This window comes from Bos javanicus, chromosome 6 (genome assembly GCF_032452875.1).
Source record: "Bos javanicus breed banteng chromosome 6, ARS-OSU_banteng_1.0, whole genome shotgun sequence".
NCBI lineage: Eukaryota > Metazoa > Chordata > Mammalia > Artiodactyla > Bovidae > Bos > Bos javanicus.
This window is the reverse complement of record NC_083873.1, coordinates 5637465-5650677: the sequence shown is the minus strand read 5'-3', so window position 1 is coordinate 5650677 and position 13213 is coordinate 5637465.

The window sequence follows — 13213 nt, the reverse complement described above, 5'->3', positions numbered from 1 at the left end:
TGAAACACAATTATCAAATAACATTATTTTTCTATATAGTAACTCTAAAAGCATTTTCAAATTAAAAATGTTTGCCCAATGGGAAAGAGGACTTCCCTGATAGGTGGTAAAGAATCCACCTGCAATGCAGGACACACCCGTTCAATTCCTGGGTTGGGAAGATCCTCTGGAGAAGGGAAAGGCTACTCACTCCAGTATCTGGCCTGGAGAATTCCATGGACTGTATACTCCATGGGGTTGCAAAGAGTAGGACACGACTGAGCGACTTTCAGTTAATGGGAAAGATAGATGCCTATCTGCTGGGTTTTATAGATTTTTTTTTTCTCATGTAGATGTCTAAGTGTGTTGACACCCAAGGTACTGTGTGGAAACGTCCAAATATACTGACCTGGGAAAAGGCATTTCAATGATTCTCTTCTTAGTGAAGGGAAGTGCCAAGATCATTCACTCCCTTGAAACCAAATCAAGGAGTTATCCAAAGGCCCAGAGCATGGTTTGCATTCTCCAGTAACACTGAGTATTTACCATATAGTGACCACTGTTCTAAGACTTTTATAAACATTTGTTTCATTTGATGTCAACTACACCAAGTAGTCTTTAGTAGCTCCATTTTCGGAGAAAGCAATGGCACCCCACTCCAGTACTCTTGCCTGGAAAATCCCATGGGTGGAGTAGCCTGGTAGGCTGCAGTCCATGGGGTCAGTAAGAGTCGGACATGACTGAGTGACTTCACTTTCACTTTTGACTTTCATGCATTGGAGAAGGAAATGGCAACCCACTCCAGTATTCTTGCCTGGAGAATCCCAGGGATGGGGGAGCCTGGTGGGCTTCCGTCTATGGGGTTGCACAGAGTCGGACACGACTGAAGCGACTTAGCAGCAGCAGCTCCATTTTACAGGTGAGGTTAAGTCAATTTCCCAAAGCAACAGATACAGGGTTTGAACTCAGACAGCCTAAATCACCAGCCTGTGCTCCTACCCACTTGGCCTCCATTGGTGTGGACCTCAGCTTCCCTGAGGTACCCTTCTCCTCTTTCCTATCCTCAGCCTCCACACTTCTCCAGGAGCTACCAGGCTTTCTGATGGGATTGTTCTTTAATTTGCAGACTGACATGATAAATCTCATGACACTATACCAACAAAGCTAGATGTCAGCTTGGAAATGTTTAAGACAACAAAACTTTATACTGCAGTGGATTCTCCTAGGGTCTCATTGTATTTCTTCAGCCTTAGTCACGATTTAATGAGATTTTCTCACAAGTTAGAACGAATCTAATATAAAATGACTGAAGGATGAGAAGGAAGAGGAGGACTACATTTAAAATTTTTATTGTGTATCCCTTACTACGGATTCCCACATCCCGCTCCTTTCCTTTTTGTTGTTGTTCTTCAGTTGCTAAGTCATGTCAGACTGTTTGCAACCCCCTGGACTGAAGAATGCCAGGTTCCCCTGACCTTCACTATCCCGCGAGTTTGCCCAGATTCAAGTCCATTGAGACAGTGAGGCTACATAACCATCTCTAACTCTGCCCTTCTCCTCATACTGGAGGGTAAGCCCCAATGGTTTGTGGAGTTTCTGGGATTCTAGGCAGACTTCCCCTATTCCAACACAAGACTGTTCCCTTGCTGCTAAGTCGCTTCAGTCCTGTCCGACTCTGTGCAACCCAATAGACGGCAGCCCACCAGGCTCCCCGGTCCCTGAGATTCTCCAGGCAAGAAAACTGGAGTGGGTTGCCATTTCCTTCTCCAATGCATCAAAGTGAAAGTGAAGTCACTCAGTCATGTCCGACTCTTCGTGACCCAATGGACTGCAGCCCACCAGGCTCCTGCATCCATGTGATTTTCCAGGCAAGAGTACTGGAGTGGGGTGCCATCGCCTTTCTCTGGACTGTTCCCTTAGATGCTTGGAAATAGAGATTGTGGTCATGTGTAAGTGTCTGCTGTCTCACTGATAATACTAATTATCTTTTGATCTAAATAACATTCATTTTTTATTGTTTCTGTATTTCGTAACAACTAAATGTGAGGATAGTGATGTCTAAAAATGGTGTTGGCAATGATGCTGCTGCTAAGTCACTTCCATTGTTTGTGACTCTGTCCGACCCCATAGATGGCAGCCCACAAGGCTCCACCATCCCTGGGATTCTCCAGGCAACAACACTGGAGTGGGTTGCCATTTCCTTCTCCAAAGCATGAAAGTGAAAAGTGAAAGTGAAGTCCCTCAGTCATGTCCAACTCCTAGTGACCCCATGGACTGCAGCCTACCAGGCTCCTCCATCCATGGGATTTTCTAGTCAAGAGTACTGGAGTGGGTTGCCATTGCCTTCTCCAGTTGGCTATGTATGCTGCTGCTGAGTCGCTTCGGTTGTGTCCGACTCTGTGCGACCCCATAAGACAGTAGCCCACCCGGCTCTCCCAACCTGGGATTCTCCAACAAGAATACTGGAGTGGGTTGCCATTTCCTCCTCCAATGCATGAAAGTGAAAAGTGAAAGTGAAGTCTCTCAATTGTGTCTGACTCCTAGCAACCCCATGGACTGCAGCCTACCAGGCTCCTCCATCCATGGGATTTTCAGGCAAGAGTACCGAGTGGGTTGCCACTGCCTCCTCCGCTTGGCTATGTATGCTGCTCCTAAGTCGCTTCAGTCGTGTCCGACTCTGGGCGACCCCAGAGACGGCAGCCCACCCGGCTCTGCCGTCCCTGGGATTCTCCAGGCAAGAACACTGGAGTGGGTTGCCATTTCCTTCTCCATTGCATGAAAGTGAAAAGTGAAAGTGAAGTCGCTTAGTCACGTCGGACTCGTAGCGACCCCATGGACTGCAGCCTACCAGGCTCCTCCATCCATGGGATTTTCTAGGCAAGAGTACTGGATGGCTTGCCATTGCCTTCTCTGTAATTCTTCATAGGCCTATGCTAGTATTAATATCTTAATATTTATAAAGTAGATCATGTTATAAAAATTAAAAGTAATAATTTTATTTAAAGAGAGCTTATTAGCATTCTAATGAATATCAAAATGATGTTGAAGAATTCATGAGATTAATTCTTGAGAACAGACATTTCTAATGCTTGTAATATGGGGAAAAAATGACAAAAAAAAATCTCAAAATAATTTTCAGTGAATATTAACATCCCACAATTGGAGAAATATAATTTCTCTGTGAAGAAATAAATATGTAAATCCCCCTTATTATTACCTAGAAACTAAAATGTACTTATTCTCATCAAATGCATAGTGAGAAGTTAGTAAACTATTTATTCCATTTGTGTTCATTTCTATAGCATCAGCCTCAAGATGAGTGAGTTTTCCACTGAAGTCTGAAGGTGAGGTGAGGCAATAGGGAACCTCAGTGCCCCCACCTCTTCTTAGGGCTAAGTGGCAAAACTAGGTGCTACACTCAGATTATTAATTTGAACAGATTGGTTCAAGGCAGGATACGATATCCCATCTAAGAATGAGGCAAGACAGGGAAGAGATATGTTTGTTATCACAGGAAGTGATTTCTTTTTAGTTATTTCCTTCTGAAAAAAATTTTTTTATATTAATAATGATCATGAATACACCTAAATGTTACTGTGGGAATGATCTTCTAGGTCTTTTTCTAAAACTTGTGTGAAGTACAAGTACTCAGTGCTGTGGTTACTGCAGTGGGGGACTTGTGTCCCCCGCCCCTCCTGGCTGCTAAAGTCCTTAATACAGTGACGCCCTCCCTGCAAATGAGACTATATTTGGAGATAGAGCTTTGGGGGATGTCATGGAGGCTAATGAGGGCATAAAGGGTAAGATTCAAATCCAGTAGGATGGTGGGCTTATTGGCACCAAGGAAATGCCTTGTGAGCACACAATGAGAAGACAGCCATGTGCAAGGCAGGACGAGAGCTCTCACTAGAGCCTCACCATACTGGTACCTGATCTTGGATGTCCAGCCTCCAGAAACTATAAGGGAACACATTTCTTTTGTTAAGCCACCAAGCCTATGGTGTTAGTTGCATCTATGTTGAGGGTTGAGAGGAAAGTGCAGCCCTCTGGTTCTGTCTCCAACATATATTCCGCATCTGTGTGGCTGAATCTTTTGTTTTTACTGCCAACCCCAGGATGGAGTCCTTGATACTGTTCACAGGACTGTTGCCTCCCTAACTAGTCTCCCTGCTTCCACCCTTGCTTACTCCAAAATCTCTCGTCTACCGATAGCCAGAAAGCTTTGCTAAAAAGTATATGTCAGATATGGTTACTATCCTAGTTAAACACCTTTCAGCATGTATTTTAACCCCTTACTGTGGCCTGTGGGGACCCTGTGTGGCTGGACCCTGACTACAGTGTTATATCTAATGTCATGCCCCTCACTTTAGGCTCCAGTCACATTGGCCTTCCCAGAACTACCCCATCCACGGTGCCCAGCGGCACCCAGTCAAGCCTGCTGCTCCCTCAGCCTCGAAGGCTCAGCCGCCTTGGCTGGGAATGGAGGCTGCTTCTCAATCCACAGGTCTAGCTTAGAGGCTGCCTTCTTGAGAGGTCCTGCTGGACAACCCTTTTTGAATATGGTCCCATCGTCTTCATGGTCCCCTTCATGATGCTCGTGGTATCTACCTTGTATCACAAGCACGACGCAATCTCTCCTTTCCCCCTCTTCTTTTTTTGTCATCTGTCTATAAGCCACAGAGAAGAGAGACCCTGCCTGTCATATTTTCCTCAAGGTTACCAGAGGTGCCATTTTATAGTAATTAGGAAAGCATGTAATATGTACGCACGTGGTATTAGACGCAAGCAACGAATCACTAAATGAGGAGAGGTACCCCTTCTGCTTCCTCCAGCCGCTTTTGAGTTCTGCGGGGCTGTGGATCAGCAGGGTACCGTTGGCTCCCTCGGATGATGAAGTATTCTCACTCTTGGTGTCCACCTCAACAGAAGGGCTTCTGAAAAACATCAAACACCACAGAACAACGAGTCACTGGTCAGATATACGATGCGGTTTATGTTAAATGTCAAGATTGACACAACTTTAAAAAGAAGCCTCAGTCTCCCAAACAGGGCTTCACAGCTCAAATCCAGGAATCAGCAAGCTATAGAAAGTTACTGAGAGAAATGAGGTCACTCGGGCAGTTGATGTGGACAGGCGACAAGTTCAAGGACAAAGCCCTTGGGCATGCGGACTCTTAGAGGCAGGGAACAGAGAAAGGAGGGGAGCTGGTCATGAACTGTTAGGAAGAGGAGAACCAAGAGGCCAAAGGTAGAGAGGATGGCAGGAAGGCAAAAACAGACAATAGTAAGAACCCAATAACCACACAAAATAGGATAATGTGTGGCCTATTAGAGATAAAAAGATATGGAGATTTGCCAAGAAGTAATTTCAACTTGGTTTCATGATAGCCTAAAATTTTAGATAACCGAGGATTCTGGAAAACTGATTTCAATCATATCTAAATCAGTATTCAAATTTTGGGGAAAATTCTCTAAGATCAGCGAAATAATCCTGGAAACATCAAAAAACTTTCTAGATACTAGGCAGTGCCTAGTTATTCATTGATTGAGCTAAGGTCTCAGAGAACTGCCTCATCAAAACAAATGTTACACTGAACATAAAGACTCTTTGATAAATAGAGCACATATTTTCATAGATCTACAGAAAATTCTAGCCTTGAAGCCAAGAAAATGTCCCCCTACACCCTGGCCCACCCTGAAGATGTAAAGCTGCTCACTTGTGTTCCGCAGTATGAATCTTAGGAACACCAGTAGCTTTTCAAGAAACCTATGCTGAGGTTAAAAATTAGTTCATGTCTTAGAAGAAACAAAATAAAATTCACTGTGAATACCAGTTTGTTTTGATGATAAAAAAATAGTATATTAAATGATTACCTGATGTGGTAAAACCTTGAATGACAATCAAAACACTCAAAGAGCTTTTTGATTGCCGTGAAAATCCTTTTTCTCCAAATCTCGGCACTGAAAGCTGAGTGTGTCTACAGCACTTGGCAGAGTACTGTGAACAAACCCATGAAGCCTGAGGATTCTGTAGTAGTCCAGGTCACTGGCCATTATGCTGTCAACATTGTGAGGCTCGTGCCATAGCAGACCAGCTTCAATGTTTGTTTCCCTGACTTTACGTCCATCTTTCAATGTTTTTGGAGAAGGGAATGGCAACCCACTCCAGTATTCTTGCCTGGAGAATCCCATGGACAGAGGAGCCTGCTGGGCTACAGTCCATGCAGTCGCAAAGAGCTGGACATGGCTGAATGACTGACGCTTTGATTTTTTTAAATTAATATTTTTATTTTGAAATAACTCTAGATTCACACGCAGTTACAAGAAATAACACAGTCTATGACCTTTTACCAGTTTTCCACGATGGTAGTATCTCTCTATAGTACAATATAACTAGGATATTAACATTGAAACTGTCAAGATACAGCATGTTTCCATCACCTCAGTGATCCTTTACAGCCACACAGACTCCCCTCCACTTCTGCCACCTCTTTAATCCCTGCAGCCACTAAGTTTTCTCCTTTATTTTTGCCCTTTCAAGAATGTTATATCAACGGGATCATACAGGATGTAACATTTAGGGATTTGCTCCCGTTTTGCTCCCTGCTCAGCATAATTGGAGATTCATCTAGACTGTTGCAGGGATTAATAGTTCATTTCCTTGTACCTCTCAGTAGCAGTCCATGAGAATGATGTATCAGGGTTTGTTTAACCATGTTGGGGAACGCCTGTGCTGTCTTCAGTTTGGGGCCGTTACAAATAAAGCTGCAGCAAACATTTGTGTACACTTTTTTTGGTGTCGATGTAAGTATCCATTTCTCTAGGTTAAAGGCCTAGGAGTGTAAATGCCCGACTGTATGGTAGTTATAGGTCTTCCCTGGTGACTTAGGGGTAAAGAATCTGTCTGCAAATGCAGGAGACGAGGGGTTGATTCTTGGGAACAAGATCCTCTGGAGAAGGACAAGGCAACCCACTCCACGATTCTTCCCTGGAGAATCCCAAGGACAGAGGAGCCTGGTGGTCTACAGTCTATGGGGTCACAAAGAGCTGGACCCGACTTAGCAAATAACAACAGCAATGGTATCTTGTTTTTAAAGAAAATAAAGACAGTATTCTCCTTCCACTAGAAAATTGACCATTGTACAGTTGAGGAGGCTGCCACTCAGTTAGTCTGGGTACCTGTGAGGGCAAGAAGCCCAGTATAATAGTAATGAAGGATCAGCTCCAGCCAACCCAGGGGTCACGCGGCTTCTGGGCAGCGAGGTCCCTAACCTCTTCTCCTAAGGACGGTCTCTTTCCTTTGACAATGGCAGAGAATTGAAATTTGACCATATGGCAGTTTGTGGTTTTTCTTGTCGGCTCTTATAATAGTAATCTGAATACATATTTTATATTCCCCACTAGACTCTTTCAGGGGCTTCCAAGGTGGCAAAGTGGGTAAAGAATCCACCTGCAGTGCAGAAGACACAGGAGATGTGGGTTCAGTTCCTGGGTGGGGAAGATTCCCTGGAGGAGGGCATGGCAACCCACTCCAGTATTCTTGTCTGGAGAATCCCATGGACAATAGGAGCCTGGCGGGCTACAGTCTATGGGATTGCAAAGAGTCAGACATGACTGAATCGATTGAGGATGCATGCAGACTCTTAAGGACTTCAAGGAATGAGTCTATTTTTGATATATCATTCAATTCTCACAGGCATTGGCACATGGGAAGAATTCAGAACATTTTATTGAATAAATCAGTGAGATAGCTTTCTGCCATGGTTGTAGGGGACAAAGGATCATCTAAAGTAGTCTCTCTTTCACTTCATTTGTTCAACAGTCTTTGAACCTGCACTAAAGGAAAGGCATTTGGTTAGGTCTGGGCAGAGGGAGCAAAAGGGATTCTAGCTCAACTCTAGATTTAGGTGGAGGAGACAGAAATTAAACAGTCTCACCAGTAAATCTTAATGCCAGACTCTGATAGGTACTACAAAGAAAAATTAGAGAGTGAGATGAGCAATTACCACTGAGACTAGACACCTGACTTTGTGGAGAGGGCAGGCGAGAAAGGCTTCTCTGAAGGACTCATTCGAAATGAGCTTTTAAGTTAATTTGGAATTAATTAGAGAATTGGTGAGGCGTGGGAGGGAGAAAGAGGGATGGAGACAGGAGGAGAGACAGAGAGGGAGAATGAGAAAGGGAAAAAGAGAGAAGAGGAAGAAAAAAGTGTTTGGTGAGAGGGTGTTTCAAATTTCATGCCAAAGGGATAGAACTCGAATCTATGATGTTTCAGAGACAGGAAAGAGTTTACTGAGTGGAGACACAAACAAGAGGTATAAGAAGGTGAAGTAAGTCTGAAAAGGTAGGTGGAGGCCAGAAGTAAAGGTCTTTGTAGTGTTTATGGCCTTGTTAAAGGGCTATCATCTTAAAACCAAACGAGCGTGGCAGGCGGGTTCTTTACCACTAGCACCACCCGGGAAACCCGAGCATGGAAGCAGCAAATAGTGGCCTCCAGAGACTGCTTACTGCTTTTAAAGGGATGGCGCTACTGGACATGCTGGACTGCATTTAGAACCATAGAGGCTCATCGGGCAACACTTTCTGGCCTCTTATCAAGGGTCTGGCAGAATCTATTTAAGGCCAGAAATGCAGACAGACACATCTCTGCACTTTCCCCAATTCCCAGATTATCTCCATTCTCTGTCTTTCTCCTTTGGAGCACTCAGAGCCAGGAAAACTCCCCTTCTGGAATCTATTCACTGGTAATCAGTTTTGATCTGTTTCAGACTTTTTAGGCTATCCTCCTCCAGAGGTTCTGAGCCATCAGATCCAAAGAACCTGTATTTGTGGAAAGTGTTTCATGTGACCTTCGTGTGACCAGGATCATGATTGTGTTTTAGGTATCCATTGAGAAAGAAGCATTTTTATCATCTTTCCCTTGGAGTGAAGCGAAAGAGATAAAACTTTTTTCTCAGAAAGATCAAGGGAGCTTTCCTTAGTTATATAGTAGTTAACTCTAAAGCTTAATTTTTACCAAAATGCCATTACTAGTTGTTTTAATTTTTGAAAGAACTAAATGGAATAACAGTGACAGAGTGTTTTATTTCATTGACCATTGAACTTTTGCCCTAAATATCAAATAGAAGACTTGATCCTGTGCCAGTAAGACCAACATTTAAACACATTGCAAAGACAAGACTATTTTCTTAATTCTGCTTTTTCCCTTAGATTTTTAAATTTTTGATTAAATATCTGTATTGGAAAATGGATGGTGTATTGTCAAGAACGTGAGTTTGGATCCCAGTTACCCAGCTTTGACTCCCTCCTTGCTCTTCACTACATACACGAGAAGACAAGGAAAACCCGTTTACAGTGTCCTCATTTGTAAAAGAGAGATGATAGTAAAAGTACCTACCGAATAGGCTTGGTATTAAAATTAGATAATACTTCGGAAAACTCACTGTGCTTCCTAGCACAGTAGTCCCTCAGTTAATGTTAGTCATACCCTTAGGAGACTGTGAGACTTGCTATTGCAGAACAGAACACAGTCTCATGGCTATCCCCCCATGACGAGGCAGGGAGAGGGAACAGGCGCCAGTGCTGACTGACGCGCGGTGAGCTGCGTGCTCCCTCTCAGGAGTGTACGTGTGTCATCTGATTTCTTGGTAGCAGATTTGTGCGGTAAGAATCATTATTTATAGTTTTACAAACAGAGAAACTGAGGCTCAGTAAAGTTAGGTAACTGAGAGTCATAGATCTAACAATTCATAGAGGTGCGTTTGTCTAATTTAAAAGTCCTATGGTGTTTCCACAACTAACCAATGTTTGCTCTCTGGAGGAAGGAAGTATATCTAAGCCACCTCACGTTTAGGTTTGTTCCCAGATTATTTAATTGGAATGTATCTGTTTTCATTAACTGTCAGCATTGTACTCAGGCAGTAAAGAATTCACCTGCAATGCAGGAGACCCTGGTTCGATCCCTGGGTTGGGAAGATCCCCTGGAAAAGGAAATGGCAACCCTCTCCAGTATTCTTGCCTGGAGAATTTCATGGACAGAGGAGCCCAGCAAGCTCCATGGCTTGCAACCCCAAGTCCATGGGGTTACAAAGAGTCGGATGTGACTGAGTGACTCACACACAGATGCACACACACACACACCCTTCTCCTCAAAGTGGCAGGTCGTGGTACCCTTAGCCAAAGCTGCAAGCGTGGGCCAGTGCTCAGACAGGAAGTTTGTATCATCTCCCAAGGTGGATAGTACACTCCTGTTACTTTAAGGACCCTTACTTGGGCTTTAGACAGACTGGGCGGAGCAGGCAGGACTTGAAAGTGCTCTAACTGATGATTCCCCTCCTGATGTCCAGTTGTTCACGTCTCTAATGACAGATACCAGAATGAATTGTGGTTGAACCTTTCCACTGCCTCTCCAACCCATCCCCATTCTGGGTCACTGTCCCTGTGAGTAACTTCTCTCCTGCTGCCTGCTAATTGATTGCTACCTTCACAAAGAGGGAAACTAATCCTTGGCAGTGAGCATTTGTTCCACTACCCTTTGCTGCCCTCTGCTGACCATACCTGGAAATTATGTTTAACCTTCAAGCCCTTGGTTGAAGGCAGATTTCTAAACAGTGAGTGAATCCTGGCATACAAAAAATGAAATAAATAAAATAACTGATATATCATGCATCATTTTTAAAAGTATAATTCAAAAAATATACATTAAAATGTATTTCAAATTTCAAAAAATAAAATACACAGTGAACTAAATATTTAAACTTACCTTTAAAAAATACAGTCATACCTCAGTATCTATGAGGGGTTAATTCTACCCAGTATGCCCTGTGGATACTGCAATACATGGCTACTCAAGTGCCTTGTGTAAAGTGGTGTAGTATTTACATATAACCTGTGCACATCCTTCTGTATGCTTTATATCATCTATAGATGATAATCTTATAATCTATAGATGCAAGGTAAATATAATGTAAATACTACATAGTAAATATTTACATAGTTGCCAGTGCACAGCAAATTTAAATATTGCTTTTTGGAATTTTCTGGAATTTTGAGGGGAACACTTTTTTATCTTAGGTTGGTTGAATCTGTGGATGTGAAGTCTGTGGGCACATAGGGCCTACAGTACTAGCTTCTATGTACATAAACCCTGCCGTCCACCTTTTCATTCACGGGAGAGGTCTGATAGCACAGATGAAAGTTATGCAACCAGTATTAATCTTTGTCATCATGCATGTGCATGGAAAAACCATAACATTTAGAAGATACCAACAGCAAAAAATAAGAAGGTCCAAGGAGAGCAGATTTAAATTGACCCTTGAAGAAAACAGGAGTCTCTTTACTTAAGAGAACTGAAAAAAAATTTTGATTAAACTCCCTGCCCTCCAAAACTTGACATCTGCAGGTCAAGAACCCAAATAATAAGTGGTTAGGAAACAAGAATAATCAAAGAAAAATTTCTTAGGAATTAAAGGTCAGTTCAGTTCAGTTGCTCAGTCATGTCCAACTATTTGCAACCCCATGGACTGCAGCATGCCAGGCTTCCCTGTCCATTACCAACTCCCAGAGCTTGCTCAGACTCATGTCCATCAAGTGAGTGATGCCATCCAATCATCTCATCCTCTGTTGTCCCCTTCCCTCCTGCCTTCAATCTTTCCCAGCATCAGGTTCTTTTCCAATGAGTCAGTTCTCCGCATCAGGTGGCCAAAGTATTGGAGTTTCAGCTTCAGCATCAGTCCTTCCAATGAATATTCAGGACTGATTTCCTTGAGGATGGACTGGTTGGATCTCACTGCAGCCCAAGGGACTCTCAAGAATCTTCTCCAACACCACAGTTCAAAAGCATCATTCTTCAATGCTCAGCTTTCTTTATAGTCCAACTCTCACATCCATACATGACTACTGGAAAAACTATAGCTTTGACTAGACAGACCTTTGTTGGCAGAGTAATGTCTCTGCTTTTTAATATGCTGTCTAGGTTGGTCATAGTATCATTGCCTAAATGAGTAATTTCTTTGAAAGTCTTGAAGATTGAATTTAAGGAATCCGATTTGACCTTGACACTTGGAACATTCATCTTTCCATCTTATGATATAGATTACCTTTTCTCAATAAATAAAGCTATTCAATGTTTCAGTAAGTAGTAATTCATAATGCAGTAATGTAAATGCTATTTCAGTTTATAGAATCAGCATATAAATAAAACTTGGAAGACAATAATAACTATAAAAGAGAATGTAATATTCACATTGATCTTGTAAAAACAAAAGGAAGTTTGAATGTTAAAGGCAGCAGACACATGTGGAAGGTTATGTCAGACACAAATTTTTCTCACCTTCTCAAGATACGCTATCTAAAATTGATGTAACAAAATATGGAGACTAAGCATATTCTTTAAAATTATAGATAACCACCAGAAGAACCAAAATACTGTAACTGGAAAAACTTAGCAATGGATAGATAAAGAAATATGAACTAAATTTATCACCTCTCAGTAGATACTGTCTAAAGTTGATGAACAAGAGGTGGAAGAACTAACCACTAAGTTTCAGAGGTATGGTAATAACTAGCAGCAGAATTAAAAAAACGTTTAAAAGTGGGGAGCTGAATTAGATACGGGGAGTAGGAGAATGAGGTCAGGTGGAGAACTTTTCATTCAGCACAACTCTGTCCTGTTTGGTTTTTTAAAAAAAAAACTTGCATATGTATTAATTTTACACATTAAAAGTGAAAAAAGCAAGACATTTCTGCAGCTGCAACTCTTGGCACCACTTCCCTCCGCAGCTGCAGTCTTTCTCCTTACACTAACGATCGGTCAGATCCTGCCGAGACAGGAAGGAGGGAAAAACCAAAGTTTCTGCCCTGAAGTTTAGGTTTAGGTTTTTCTTTTTTGGCTTATGCTTGTGTTTTATCTTTTCAATGGCCCACCTTTTGGAATACTAACTTTTGAATTTAATCTGTGATATCTAGAATCTCCTTAAAGTCTTACTAAACTTTTGTATCCTTCTGTTCCTTTTTCTTAATTAAAAAAAATGGGGTAAAATTAGTATATCATATTCATACAGACTTCAGGTAGACAATATTATAAATCAATATTGGTGTACAGTACAAAGTAATCAGTAAGACTAGTAACCAGCCATCACCATACACTTGATCCCCTTCCCTTCTGGTAACCAGCAGTCTGTTCTCTGAATCTATGAGTTTGTTTTTGTTTTGTTTTTTATATTCCATGTAAGAG